This window comes from Macrobrachium rosenbergii, chromosome 42 (assembly GCF_040412425.1).
Source record: "Macrobrachium rosenbergii isolate ZJJX-2024 chromosome 42, ASM4041242v1, whole genome shotgun sequence".
Taxonomy (NCBI): Eukaryota; Metazoa; Arthropoda; class Malacostraca; order Decapoda; family Palaemonidae; genus Macrobrachium; species Macrobrachium rosenbergii.
Genome location: NC_089782.1, coordinates 35,490,380 through 35,506,407, shown reverse-complemented (window position 1 = coordinate 35,506,407; position 16,028 = coordinate 35,490,380). Strand labels below are relative to the sequence as shown.

At 36.2% G+C, this 16,028-nt stretch overlaps 1 protein-coding gene and 1 long non-coding RNA gene across 13 annotated transcripts in view; one reads left to right on the top strand and one right to left on the bottom strand.

Moving 5' to 3' along the window:
- Positions 1-16,028, top strand: part of LOC136828253 (uncharacterized) — a 295,190-nt gene that overhangs the window by 179,746 nt on the left and 99,416 nt on the right. For all 3 annotated transcript variants that reach the window (XR_010849971.1, XR_010849970.1, XR_010849969.1), the window contains exon 5: positions 13,780-13,820. This is a non-coding gene — a long non-coding RNA (uncharacterized lncRNA). The remainder of the gene's footprint in view (positions 1-13,779; positions 13,821-16,028) is intronic.
- Positions 1-16,028, bottom strand: part of rsh (radish) — a 181,943-nt gene that overhangs the window by 119,116 nt on the left and 46,799 nt on the right. The gene's annotated exons all lie outside the window — the stretch shown is intronic.

Below are 16,028 nucleotides of genomic sequence, written 5' to 3'. Positions count from 1 at the left end.
AAGCATTCCTAACAAACTTTTCTTTAGATATTTTACGAGATGATCTGTATTACATGCTCCTCGACATATCGATTTTCCGCTAAGTCTGCCGTAAGTGGAATTTTATCGCGAGATTTCAGGAAAGGACAACGAACTGTGCTAATTAGTTGTCTCTGTAGGTGTGGTGTTACACAGAACAGTAAAAATTGTTAGCTATTGATCGCTGCAGCTATGGACTTACTGAACATTATAAAATGCTAGGTAGTGATATATGTAACTGTGGTGTTACAGAACAATATAAAATGCTTACAGAACAGTATAAAATGCTAGCTAGTGATATATATAGCTGTGGTGTTCCAGAACACTATAAAATGCTAGGTAGTGATCTCTGTAGCTGTGGTGTTACAGAACAATGTAACATGCTGATCTGTGTGTCTGTAGTGTTACAGAACAGTATAAAATTCAAACTAGTGATCTTTGTTGCGGTTGTGCTTAATCACACTTTTAAATCGTAAAGCGGCGTATTATCATGAAAAGTTTTTTTATATATATTGAAATAAAATAGAAATAAAGGCTTAGTCGAAACAAGATACTTCAATTTCTAAACTTCATACGAGTGCATTTTCAGAAATGGTAGACTTAAATTCATTTCTTCTTATCCAATAACGCTATTGTGTGCTCAAATGTTATCTTTAAATTAACAGATATGTCTTTGAAGATGGGATGAGGGTTATAAGCTTAATCATTAAACGTATTACTAAAGGCATGTCAATGTACAGATATTTTTTACCATTCGCATGTTCATTGTATGAAACAGTTGCTTTGAATTTGAAAAACCTTTTCTCCACCAATGTTATACATTTTCCCGTTTGTTTCATAGCTTTATTCAGGTCTGGGCTAGATAAGGGGGCTGAGTTTCCCATCACTCTGGATTTAGCTTTGAAGAAAATGTCTACCCCGGAACAAAGTGTATTGGCGTACAAAACCTCAAGGATGCAACCATTGGGATCAAATTTATCTGCCTTCCGAGAAAAGGTTGTTGGTAATGAATGATTTATATATATATATATATATATATATATATATATATATATATATATATATATATATATATATATATATATATATATATATATATGATGCTTCTCACTCTCCTACTCTTCTGGTTATGTGAGTATGGTGAATAGATTATTGAGTGCGGTCTGGTAATTCGTGTTTTGATTTTTTAAAATTTTAAATGCCAAGTGCTACCGCTGAAACCTGCAACGAAGCTTAAGAGTTTGATATTATTATTATTATTATTATTATTATTATTATTATTATTATTATTATTATTATTATTATTATTATTATTCAGAAGATGAACCCTATTCATATGGAACAAGCCCCAGGATAGGGGGCCACTGACTTGAAATTCTTAAGCTTCCAAAGAATATTATGGTGTTCTTTCGAAAGAAGTAACAGAACGTAAAGGGAAATACAGAAAAAGTAGTCAGTTATAAGAAAAGGAGATAAACTAACAAATAAATAAATAGATAAAAAATGAGTGTAAAGTATTAAAATTCAAGGAGAATTGTGTTAGGGTAGTAATGCATTGTAACTTCGCTTCGAACTTCTCAAGTTTCAACTGCACGACATCCTCTAGGGAGACTATTCCACAGTCCAACGGTGTGAGGAAAAAAGGACCTCTGGAACTGAGAAGTATTGAGTAATTGAGGAGTGCGACCAAGTACATGCATATAAGGCTAAAACATCTGTAGATAATTAAAGGAAGGAAAACCTAAAAAGATTTGGCTAGCTTTCATGAAACGGATGAGGGAATAAGGGGATGTATAAATAAAAATATAAAGTACTTTAGACGAAAAAGAAAATAGTACAAGCAGTCCAGTTGGGATTTGGCTTCTAAATAGCTTGTCTAATTTTCAGTGACGTATTTTCATGCTGTGAAAGTCTGTGCATACTCTCTTAAGTATTTTTTCCCTCCCCCTCCCCCTCCCTCCCCCTCCCCTTCCCTCCCCTCCTCTCCCCTGACACATCTAAAATGAGCGGACATCTAAACGTATGTCTAATTTTTCGTGATATAGCCTTTTTTGTTATAAGAATCTAGGCATAGCGCCCAAGACTGTGATAGGATCGTGTCCTGAATTTCGAACTCATATAACTAACTTGTTCTTAGTGTAGTTGAAACCAGTGTATAATAAAAATCCACAATTACGTAAATAAATTGTATTATTTATAACAGATAAACTAGTAAAAAATGCGCCGAAGCAATCGAGTTTTCTGTACAGCGTATAATCATGGCCACCGAAAATAGATCTATCTTTCGGTGGCCTCGGTATAATGTTGTATGAGCCGCGGCCCATGAAACTTTAACCACGACCCGGACGATTATGGGTAACTTTAACCTCAAATCAAATAAAAACTACTGAGGCCAGAGGGCTGCAGTTTGGTCTGTTTGATGTTTTTAAGATCTGAGGGCGGACAGAATAAAGTACGGACGGACAGACAAAGCCGGCACAATAAGTTTTCTTTTACACAAAACTAAAACAAAGAAATGAAGAGTGTTCCTCCACAGTTTTTACGTAAATAATAATAACTTATTTATATAGTTCTGGATTTTTATCATTCAACAGTTCTCCTCGACATTGTGAATTTCTTAGGTTTAAATCAGTCTTCCGTTATGAACAGAATAGAGTGATCTGTAATTACTAATTTTTAGTGCATATGAAGGTATGCACAAAGAAATATGACTATTTATGATGAAATTGAAGCGCTTTGATGAATTACAGAATGAAAGGTATTGTGCACTGGAAAGTGTTGTAGGAGATATGTGAAAACATTTTAAATTTGCAGAATTAGTACAGACATAAATAGCACTTACAGAAGAGTTTGCATTTCGCGAATGCGAGAATGTTACGAATTGTAAGAGCGTTTTACCGTAACACAGGTCTTGATGAATTAGTCATTGATCACATTAAGATGTAGGACAGGCATTGTAAGATGAATTAATCTATTTTTCTGTGCAATGTTTCGGAAATTTCTAAGACACTCCTCGAAAATTTATTTTTCTGTTTATCTTTTTTTCAGTGCCAAAGGGCAGTCAGCCTAAGTTGTCAATGAAGACTGAATCTTCATGTGGGGGTAGTGCTTTCAGTGCGCCTCACGCGTTGCACTGTAGGCATTACTTAAGGTTCTTTGCAGCGCCCATTCGGCCCCTTAGCCGCAACCCCTGTCATTCCTTTTACTGTACCTCCGTTCATATTCTCTTTCTTCCATCTGACTTCCCACCCTCTCCTAACAGTTGTTTCATAGTGCGACTGCTTTGAGGTTTTCCTCCTGTAACATCTTTCAGACCTCCTTTACTCTTAATTTCCCCTTCAGCGCTGAATGACCTCAGGGATCCCAGCGCTTGGCCTTTGGACTAAGTTTTATATTCCAGTTCCAATTCCACTGAAGACTTAGTTTGGTTAAAGGGTAGCATTCAATAAACGTGTGTATATAGTATCCGTAGCGTTTTCCAAGAATGGTTGGAACAAAGCGTTGCTGTGTATTTTTATCTTTTTTTTTTAAAGATAAATAAAGTTAGACGAATGTTATTTTCTATTTTTTCAAAAGAATGGTTTTGATGTGAACATTTTGTCTTTGACGTATCATTAAATTTTTCCTTATTAGTGAAAAGATCTGTCATATTTTGTATTAATCTTGATAAAAAATTTTTGTCATTACCATTTATAAAATCCATACATGGCCAAAAATACTCGCATGGTAATGAACCAAAAATCGTATTGAAAATACTTTATAAAAACTGGAAATGATATAAAATTTTCATCTTTGAGAAGAAAAACCAGAATTAGTTCTAATTCTGTTTTTTCTGATTCTTCGCAAAATGGAAATTTTATATAATTTCCAGTTCTTATAATAGAATTTTTGACTCATTACCATGTGAGTATTTATACACAAGCATGGATTGTATAAATGGTAATGACAAAATTTTTTTAGCAAGATTAATACAAAATATGACAGATCATTTCAGTTAATAAGGTCTTCCAAACGTAAATGACCATATTTACTGCGACGCCAAGGTCTAGGATAAGACATTCCATGAATAACAGAGTTTGTTTTAAATGTCCAGTTTCAGGTACAGGCAGGGGTCAGTCGTGGGTGTGGGAGGTGGGAGATTCGAATTCGAGGGTGGTGTTTTGGGGTGGGGGTGGCGTTATATTTGGCCGGGGATGTCGGTGACCATAATCATTGTGACGCCAGTTTGTAAAATAGAATAATTAATTCTGTATAAGTAGTTTTTGCATCTTGGATAATTAATTCAATATTTGTAGACTTTGCATTTTGAATAATTAATTCAGTATAAGTAGTTTTGCTTCTTGGATAATTAAACAAAATAAGTAGATTTTGCGTTTGAAATAAATTCAGCAATAACACCAATGCAAATCTTCTTCACAATTATGTTTATAAAATACAAAATCCTGTATTTACAAATAATAAAATGAATTCCAGGAGCTTAATTACACCAATATAAGTAGGTTTCACATTTTCAGTAATTAAATCAATATAAGTAATTTTTGTACTTTGAATAAGTTATTCAATATAGTTAGGTTTTGCATTTGCGTCATGGCAGGCGAGTAGGGGCGGGGGTGGGTGGTCCCGTTTGCCGAGTGGGAGGTGAGAGGTTTGAGTAGGGGCAGCGTAATGTTTCTGGGCCCCGGGTATGGGGGTGGAGGGAGGAGGGAGTGTGTTTTGGGGGGGGGAGGGGAGGGGACAGACTCTTGAGAACCAGGAAGGAAACATCTGTCAGTTGCTACATCCTCCAGGAAATGAGTTCAGTGAATTTCTCCAATTCTTTTTTTTTTTTTTTTTTTTCATTTATTTCCTCTGGATCACAGAGGTCTGGCTTCTGATTCCTTCTCACCTCCCTCCCCACCCTAATTCCTATTTGTTCCACCTCCCCCTTCCTCCATTTTCCCCACCCCTTTCACCACTTAGGCTCAGTAAACGTCTTTGGGGCATTAGCCAGAAATATGGTTGGAGGAGATTTCGTTGGTCTTTGTTTTTTGATGTTTTCCGTATTTTTGTGATGTTTTTCCTTATCTCGTTTTCTCTTAGGATAGGTGTGTACTTTCTCTCTTTTTTATATTTTTTCTTCCGTATTCATTCTTTGGTGGGTACTCTTTTCTCTCTCTCTCTCTCTCTCTCTCTCTCTCTCTCTCTCTCTCTCTTTAATTTTTATATTTTTTCTTCCGTAACGTACTCTCTCTCTCTCTCTCTCTCTCTCTCTCTCTCTCTCTCTCTCTCTTTTGCTCATTTTTAGGTGTTCATACTCTCTCTCTCTCTCTCTCTCTCTCTCTCTCTCTCTCTCTCTCTCTCTCTCTCTCTCTCTCTCTCTCTCTCTCTCTCTCTCTTCCACCAACAACCCATTCTTTTCATCTCTCTGCTAACTCCCTCTTACGCGAGGTTGCGGAAGAAATACTTATTTGCCTCCAATAAGGAAGTTATTACTCTGCTTCGGTTTGTTCGTCTGTTGGCCGCCGGGCATGCGCAGAAAGACATACTTCTGGTTTTACGAAAATTGAAAATTGGCCGTAAGGTTATAAACCTCCGTAGAGGGGTATAGCTCCGTCAGTGCGCTGATTACTTAAGGTTCTTTGCGGCGTCCCTACGGCCCCTAGCTGCAACCCCTTTCGTTCCCTTTACTGTACCTCCGTTCACATTCTCTTTCTTCCATCTGACTTTCCTTAACCCTCTCCTGACAGTTGGTTCATAGTGCAGCTGCGAGGTTTTTTTTTTTTATTAGACCTTTCAAACCTTTTTGGTGTTTGTATTCGTTTCAGCGCTGAATGCCCTCATAGGTGCCAGCGCTTGGCCTTTGGCCCTAAATTCTATATTCTATAGCCTGTACTATAAGACTGGTAGCAAGGGGTTAGATTGTAGAGGAGATTTGGATGAGGTACTTTTTTATATCTCGATATATTTGTTGATTTATGTATGTCAGTTTATTTATTTATTAATTTTTTTCCCGTGGAGAACGGGATTGATTTATGTATGTCTTTGTTTGTTAGTTTATTTATTTATTTATTGATTTTTTTTTGTGGATAAGGGGTTAAATTCCCTAACCCCGGCGGAGAGGAGGCTCCCAGCGTCCTAACTCTCCCGTTACAATTTTTTTATTTTTATTTTTAGGTGGCGTCGCAACACTTCGTGCCGTGGTCGCTCGCTTTACACTTGACATTCACCCGTGGGCAGACTAAAGTTCTCTGGCGCCGCAGTCGAGTGCATTTCGCTGTGCGGTTATCTAAGTTGTGCTCCGAATTATCGTGAGCGTCTTTTAACAAGCTCTCGAATAAGTGATCTGTGTAAGTAGGAGATGGGAATAGTGAAAGTGTGTTCCTAGGAGAGAGTGTAAATATATATATATATATATATATATATATATATATATATATATATGTATATATATATATATATATATATATATATATATATATATATATATATATATATATATATATATATATATATATATATATATATATATATATATATATATATATATATATATATATATTCAAGCTCTTTAAAATTAGTACGTAAATTTGGAGCCTGCGGAATGCGAAGCTCCCAAATATTAAGCATATGGAATTAAAAAAATGACTTTCCTTGACTTAGGGTTAAATGTTGCAACATCAGGTTGGTTAACATATTAGCCTCCTAGCAATATGAGTCCGAACGGGCGGGAGTGAATTTTGTAAAAGGATCGCATTGAAATTGTCATTGTGCAATGCGAAATGCACAAAGGTAAAATTTACAAACATTCAGTAAGTAAAGTTTCCATATTCTCAGATTCTTCTGCATTTTAATCTTTATAACGAGCATTACAACGGCTTCCTTTTCTTGATTCAAGTTTCTGTTTTAATATGAAAGTATTATAGTTTCGTCTCTTAAATGACTAAGTATTGTATTCGGCTATTCCTCTGTGGTACACTTGTCGTCCTTCTTTTGCGAGGCTTCAGAGCGTTTGTTACATCACGAACAGTATTTTTCAGATAATAATAATAATAATAATAATAATAATAATAATAATAATAATAATAATAATAATAATAATAATACATCACGAACAGTATTCTTTCAGATAACTACAACAATAACAGCCAAGTCTTCACCGTTTTCCCTTACATTTCCCTCTTTAATCTTTTGCACTCTATCGACCGAGATATACTCTTAAGCGCACCACTCCTGAAGGTCTGTTACAGAAACAGTTATTTTCAAACCGTTGATACTTATCTCACATTGTTGTTTGTTCTCCCGGCAGGCCGGGATTAATCAGATGGATTCTGTCGGTTCGTCCCTTACATTAAATTTGAAGAGCTGTTTCACCTAGCACAGTTTTCTCACATTGTAAATGCGTAATCTACATTGTTCTGCAGTATCTTCGTTTCTCTGTTCTAGTTTAGCAGTTGGCATCTTTCAGTAAACCAAATATGCTCTGTAGTGAACACCTCTTTGCCATAGTCAAATCGGATGTTTTCCCCTAACAATAAATGCGCAATTCACACTTTCTTCTTGCGACATAACTTCTTTAATCACCTGTGTTAATCACCTGTGTTTGGGTCACTTTACGTCATTTTCAACATGGATATCCTCTTCTTCAGTGTACGGTTCTTGAAGATTTGTCATGACTGTAACAGTTGTTTTTTTTTTTCTAAAATAAAAAGGAGCTAACCCAAGCGGTTCTTTTTCTGCCATACCGTCTTTAAACAGTTGCACCACTTTACGCCAGTTTTAACATAGATATTCTCTTCTTCAGCGTACGGTTCTGGAGGATTTGTCACATCTGGAACAGTTGTCTTTTTGAAAAATAGCCCCAAAAAATGGCTAATCCAAATGGTCCTTTTCTGCCATACCATCTTTAAACAGTCGCACTTTTCGTCGCCTTGCGTTTGACCCTAAGCTTGCTCTCCGTCCTCCTTGAAAATTGCGTTTCTTACCTCTCTTGTGCACCAGAACACTTGGGATAGGGCAGCTGCTGCTCATTTTCGGTTGGGGTGTTGTTGCTGTGGCAGTCTTTAATAGGATGTTGTCGGTCATCTCGTCCCACGGGCCTGTGGGACTCGCACCTGCACTGCTGGCCTCCACCGCCATCGTCAGACTAACGTTCCTGTGCACTGAATCAGCGAGCTGTGGAGGCTGTGTGTGAGTGAGTGTGAGTGGCCCCGTCCCTTCCGTGGTTTCTCTAAATACTCCTTCGACCTTTAGCAGCCTTTTCCTCTTTAAGTACATTCCCTTCTCTCCGTCTTTTATCCGCAAATCTATTTGCTCTTTAACCTTACTCTGTTTTCTCTTTCCTGTGGAATAATTTTTTTTTTTGGAAACTCCCACTTCTTGTGCCCTCAATATGTCTGTCTCCAGGTTTCCTGTGGATTGTTATTCATCCTTCTTTTCTCTTCTTCGCTTTGTCCTTGCATTTGTTATTCAAGCCGTGGTCTTCTTTTAGCTTTCCTTTTTAGCATTCTTCTAGAGAGAGAGAGAGAGAGAGAGAGAGAGAGAGAGAGAGAGAGAGAGAGAGAGAGAGAGAGAGTCTTGTATTTTTGCATTTTACGCAGACCCGTTTTTTTTTAACTCCTTGTGTCGTACCGTATTTTAATAATTGACTTGAATTTTTGTTTGCTTATTTATTAATATGTTGATTTATTCTTTCTTTTCTAATGACTGATCTCTTCTTTCTCTATTTCCCATTACCTTCTGTTACTTCTTTCCAATGAACGCCATAATATTCTTTGGAAGCTTGAATTTCAGATCAATGGCCCCTGTGGTAGGCTTATTCCATATGGATAGGGTTCGTCTTCTGAATAATAATAATAATAATAATAATAATAATAATAATAATAATAATAATAATAATAATAATAATAATAATAAATAAATAAATATGTATTATCCTCCAACAAACTATCACCCAGATTCCAGGAGGCTCACCCAAGCATCCACGCCCACACAGTCCTTTAATAACCTTAGTACTGTCGTTGATATTCGGGGTCACTTTCCACGCCATTGCACTTGTCCGCTGGTTTCCCAGCTCTCTTCCGGTTTTGGGGCTGCAAACACAACAGCGACCAAGTGTCTAGTTATGTGATTTGCTTCTCAGGAATTTCCTGAAGGCGTAATTGTTTTTAAAAGTTAGGATAAATAGCCGAACCTGATGTGAAAGGGAATAGATCGCTTCTCGAAAATGGTAGGATTATTTGTATACGGCTGGAGCTTTCGGGAAACGGGGCTAAATCTCTTGTTCTGTTTGAGAGAGAGAGAGAGAGAGAGAGAGAGAGAGAGAGAGAGAGAGAGAGAGAGAGAGAGAGAGAGAGAGAGGGAATGTTTGCCGGTACACTTATATTCATGAGCACAACATATATATTCCAAACATTTGCCTGCACGGGAGAGAGAGAGAGAGAGAGAGAGAGAGAGAGAGAGAGAGAGAGAGAGAGAGAGAGAATTACTAAATGTTAAGGGTTAGGTTCACGCATGAACGTAGTGTTAATATGAACATTTCTGAATGAAGATAAACTGAAAGGAACATGGCAGTGAAAAGGATATTTTTTTACTGCTAAGCATTAAAAAATCGCCTGGAGAGTAGTTAGTTGTTTAGGCAGTTTAGGCAGTTATAAAACGCAATTGAAAAGTAAACTTTATTTTTTTACCAACAATGGCTGGAGCACACAAACACACGAACACAGAAGTTCATTTTAACATTTAGGCATTTTTCCGTTTTCTCAAGCGTATTTTGTTAATATAATCCAGTATCACAGACGAACACCTCTTAGGATTATAATTTTTTTTTAGTATTCAAGGAATGGGGAGGTGGCTGTAAGGAGAAAAGTTGAAACGGAAGTAAGAGAAATTGGGCGTTTTGTCATGTTTACAATCGGAAGTCTCTTGTTGATGGGTGCTGTCTGAACGATAAACAAGGTACGCGGTTATTTTAATTCTTGCTCCTCTTTGCCAATCAGTCGGTGTTGCTCGAATGAAAATATAAAAGACAATTTAAGATATCAGTCCATTGAACATTGTGATAAGATGCGGGTATAACTGTCCTGGAAATTTAATTATTATACTCTGGTCAGCATATTTACGTAGCTTTCTAGTTATTGGCAATATATTAAAAGTTATATTTATATCCATAACTCATGCTTGCATGATGAAAAATCGTTCACCACACAGGGAGTTAATGATTCTAAGAAAAAATTGTTTACCACACAGGGATTTAATGATTCTGTCTAAGAAAAAATTGTTCACAACACGGATTTAATGATTGTATCTAAGAAAAAATTTTTCACCACACGGGGATTTAATGATTCTAAGAAAAAATTGTTCACCACACAGGGATTTGATTCTATCTAAGAAAAAATTGTTCACCACACAGGAATGTAATGATTCTAAGAAAAAATTGTTCACCACACAGGAATGTAATGATTCTAAGAAAAAATTGTCCACCACACAGGGATTTAATGATTCCATCTAATAATTATTTTTAAATGCTATTTTTTTCAGCTAATAATAATGAACGTGTTTTTTTTATGATGCTTTCAAACAGGTTGATTCCTGCACTGGGGTCTTAGGCAGTTTGACACAACGCGATATATCCATTTCCCCTTAGTAAAAGTCAGGGGGATTCATTGCGGGAATTACATTACCCCTCTCCCTCTCACTGGAGCTTTGATTATCATTACTAACCGTTAAAATATGGTCCTGGCTGTTTTTTGGCGGAGCCCAACTTCGTTGCACCAAACGAGAACATTTTCTGCCACCTCTGTATTTCAGCCTTTTATCTTGATGCGTTTGCGAGATCATTTAATTTACCTTGTTAAATGATAATAATAATTCTGATTTGTACGATAATTTGTCGCCCAAGAATAATTGCGCTTATGAATTGATGGTCTCTTATTTTGTTTGCTGTAAAAGAAAACTACTGTACCGGCATTCTCTGTCCGTCCCCACTTCATTCTGTCCGCACTTTTTCTGTCCGCCCTCAGATCTTAAAAAGTACCGAGGCTACAGGGCTGCAAATTGGCATGTTGATCATCCACCCTCCAATCATCAAACATACCAAAGTGCAGCCCCCTAGCCTCAGTAGTTTTTATTTTATTTAAGGTTAAAGTTCGCCATAATCATGCGTCTGGCAACAATATAGGCCAGGCCACCACCGGGCCGTGGTTAAAGTCTCGCGGGTCGCGACTCATACAGCATTACACCGAGACACCGAAAGATAGATCTGTTTTCGGTGACCTTGATTATACGCTATCGCGTCTGTACAGAAAACCCGACTGCGCAGAAGAAACTTCGGCTCATTTTTTACATGTTTGTGTATGTTGGATTGTCCACTTATTACGAACTCGAATTCTGTAGTTTTTAAACAATATAAATTGATTTAAAGAGGTTATATGTCTAATGCATTTCTGTGACATTTAATATGATTGCTTATTATATTCTTCATGCTTTATATGATTAAAAGCATTTCATAAGATTACTTGTATCCTGCTTGCTCTTTGGTCTAAATTCTATGTATTATATTCTATTCTATTCTAAATCAAAAGGCTGTACGCGACGCCAGTTTCAGTAACCACCAATCAATCAATCAAGGTTGTCTCCGACATAATCGATCCACCCCTGCCCCTTGGAGGACCTTGATTTTAACTGGATTTGTCATAACTCCCGAATAGAATGTCTTATTTCTTCTCTTATTGATATATTCCTATTTGCCTGGAATCCTAAAAGATATTCTGCTCGTGGGATTTCTACACGAGTCCTCTCTGCGTCTTCATTATGGAGGTTGTAAAGATGCATTTTTTTGTGTGTGTTTTTTTTTTAGTTACCAAGGTGCAGTTGCATTGTTATTATTCTCTCAGAGAGAGAGAGAGAGAGAGAGAGAGAGAGAGAGAGAGAGAGAGAGAGAGAGAGAGAGAGAGTTTTGAATGGATAATGATAACGATTTTACTTTTACATTGGCTGTATTAATGAGAGAGAGAGAGAGAGAGAGAGAGAGAGAGAGAGAGAGAGAGAGAGAGAGAGAGAGAGAGAGAGAGAGAGAGTTTTGAATGGATAACGATTTTGGGTTTGATAATGGGTAATGATAATAATTTTACTTTTACATTGGCTGTATTAAGGAGAGAGAGAGAGAGAGAGAGAGAGAGAGAGAGAGAGAGAGAGTTTGGAGTGGTTAATAATAATTTTACTTTTAAATTGGCTGTATTCATCAAGTTGCCTTTTTTTAATAAAGACTTTCGGGCAAATGCCCCTCACACTTATGTTTTTTGTTTTTCCGACCTTGTCGTGAATGCAGTTGTCCTTATACGGTCAAGAATGAGCAGTCAATTTTATCTTTTCTTCTTGAATGATCGAGTTTAGAACAACAAAATTTGACGATAAATATTTTTTCTTTGGTTAGAACTTGAAGAAAAGACGCTAATTTATTTATTTTACTTTTTCATTTATGTTCATTTAAAGAGTATATGATATTCAGTGTAAAGTATATAATATTTAGTGTAAAACTTAGGCAAGTTCTTATAAAACAACTTCATGAAGAAAGAAAATGTCTATTTAGGATGGCAAACGATATGGTCAACGTCTCTTTTACGGGAAGCAATGAATCACAGGATGCCGAAAGCAATTGCTTCTGTGACACCGCCTTTGTCAGAAAGGAACTCTTTCACAGGAGGTAAAAAGATCTCGGAGAAAAGTAAACATCCAATAATTAAAATGAAAATAAAATTTAATGTCTTAATAATTAGCTCATCGTGTATTTTTCAAAGAGTTACTGTATTTTTATATTGTTATTATTAATGCTCTGGGTTGCATGTTAGCTATTTGTGATGATCTACATGAACACCATATTTTTTGGAAGCTTGAATTTCAGGTCAGTGGCTCCTGTGGTGGGCTTGTTCCATATGAATAGGGTTCGTCCTCTTAATAATAATAATAATAATAATAATAATAATAATAATAATAATAATAATAATAATAATAATAATCTTTGGAAGCTTGAACTTCAAGTCAGTGGCCCCTGTGGTGGGCTTGTTCCATATGAATAGGGTTCGTCTTATGAGTAATAATAATCATAACGATAATAATAATGGAACAAGAGTTTGTACTGGCATATAGCCAACAGAACCCAGCAGTAACAAAGTCTGCCTATTCACCCAACTGTAAATGTATAAATGTAATGGGTTGCTTGCTTTAAGAACTTGCTCTTACAAATACTCCAGATAAATAATTTTCATTTCCAAGCCTGCTGAGTTGATTGATTGATTTATGGGCATTAAAACTGGCGTCGCAGTATCTAGGTTAATTGACGCCGAGAGAAAACTGAATAGGAACCTAAATATGTCTTAAGTCAAAAAGGAAAGCTGTAAATGAAGACATCTAGAAAAATTATATGCAGTATATACAATCATATATATGTGAATAGGTACATGTATATTGCATATACATATACACATACTGTACATGTATATGATCTAAATTTTTTCAAGGCGTAATAAAAAATACATGTGTATAAATTCTTTTAAAGCTGTGTGATCTATAGTATTAGTGTTATCAGTACCATATATATCTATCTATCTATCTATCTATCTATCTATCTATCTATCTATCTATCTATCTATCTATCTATCTATCTATATATATATATATATATTTAATACTGAATGATCAATGCAAGGGTTAACTTTGCATTCTGCAAATCACTGCGAATCGCTATGAACGGACGCTGTGCTTAAGTTAATTATTCCTTTCTTTCAGATCTCCACTAACGCAGACTGCCTCCAAGTCGCCGAATACAGGTAAGATGACAATTTCCTTCACAGTAAATATTATATTAGCCAAAACTATATATCTATTTATTTACTAATTTGTCAGTTTATTTTTTACTTCTCTAAAACTGATCTCTTCTTTCTGTTTCTCGTTCCCTTCTGGTACTTTCAAGTGAACGCCGCATTTTTTGGAAGCTTGAAATTCAAGTCTATGGCCCCTTTGGGCTTGTTTGATATGGACAGGATTAATTTTCTGAAAAACAATGATAATAAATTTCTGATTCGTATCGGGATCGAACCCAGGTCTTTCAATTGAAAGGCCTGGGTTCGATCATGATGTGAGTCAGAAATGTATCTCTGTATAAATTAAATGTATAAATTAAATGCTGTAGAAACAGCTATAATTTTTAATGCAACTGCCCTCAGAGAAGGTCTCCTCCTAATAATAATAATAATAATAATAATAATAATAATAATAATAATAATAATAATAATAATAATAATAATAATAATAATAATAATAATGATAATTCCTTCATGTCTGTCAATATAGTGTTTGTCACCAGGTCCGTCCGGCCGCTGGTAGATTTTGGAAGCAGCCTGGTACTTGCCAGTAGTTTTTTTCCCTTGGTATTGTTTGGTACTGGTTGAATTGGATGTAAGTAGGCCAACTGTAAATTTAGTCTTCAGTTTATTCAGAATATTAGTTTGAAGTTTGCGGTCTATATTTCCCAGTGCTGTAACTCATAACTCATTTACGCCCTTCCCCGAATACCTCCTTCCGGTCGTTCGTGGATGGGATTGAGGCGAAAAGGCTTCTTCTCCTTTTAGCAAAGCTCACGAAGGACGCTGAAAGAATTCTGCTTCTTTTGCGCCACTTGCGTTTACGCGAGAAGAATATGGTAATTGATTAGATTGTCTAAACGGGGCCACATGGAAGTTGTAACTTGTCGCTTGGTTATTGCACGGTGGGTTTGTAAATGGATGGGTATGGGTATTAACAAAAATGCCCCGTAAGGGGGTGGTGCCGTCAGTGCATATTACTTAAGGTTCTTTGGAGCGTCCCTTCGGCCCCTAGCTGCAACCCCTTTCATTCCTTTTACTCTACCTCCGTTCATATTCTCTTCCGTCTTACTTTCCACCCTCTCCTAACAATTGTTTCATGTGCAGTTGGGAGGTTTTCCTCTTGTTAAACCTTTCAGACTTTTTTTTACTGTCAGTTTCCGTTTCGGCGCTGAATGATCTCATTGGTCCCAGTGCTTGGCCTTTGGCCTAAATTCTGTTACATACGTCACGTACCAGGATTTTGCAGTCGTAAGCTTACAAACATATGCTACGTACCAGGATTTTGCAGTCGTAAGCTTACAAACATATGCTACGTACCAGGATTTTGCAGTCGTAAGCTTACAAACATACGGTACATACCAGGATTTTGCAGTCGTAAGCTTACAAACATATGCTACCGGGACTTTGCAGTCACACGCTTACAAACACACGCAGCTGTGATTTTCCAGCGACTATTGGCTTCTCCGTTCAAGGTTTGGTGGCAAAGAATTTAGAAGTATAACTAGATGTGATATTTTAACGTTGTTGAAGCCGTTTTATCAATTGTCTATAAGAAATCCTCTGTAGTAGGGAATTGCAATTGAGATTGAATTATATTAAATAATGAAAATTGAGAATTGCAAAATAGGCTTTCTGCTAATTTCTGCTTAGATATATATTATAGAATTTGGGAGTTGACTCAGAACAGGAAAATCAGTTTTAAATAATGAGAATTAGCTTTTGGACGTGAGAATTACTTCGAAAATTTGTTTAGGCATCTTCATTAGTTAAAAACTTGAAAATAGGTTTAGAACTGGACGATTGATGTATGAAATTTCATTTTATTATGAACAAAGGAATTTGTTTATGACAGTGTATGTGGTCTAGAGCATATTAGTTCATTTAAAATATATTAATTTTTATATATGTTGGTAACTAATGTAAAGCCAGAGTATTTTACCGCATGGATATTATTAAAAAAAATATTTTATAAAAAGGAAATTATTTTTGGACATGGAGATAATTTTAGATCACGAGAATACCTGGCCGACTTTGATAGTTGAAAAGGAAATGTTTTTCTCCGGATGATTTTATTTTTATTTTCCCAATTAAATATTTTTTTGGAAACGGAGGTAACATGAGCTTGTTATCACGGAACTACTTTCTTTCGCGGCGTTTGGACCAATTCTCAAA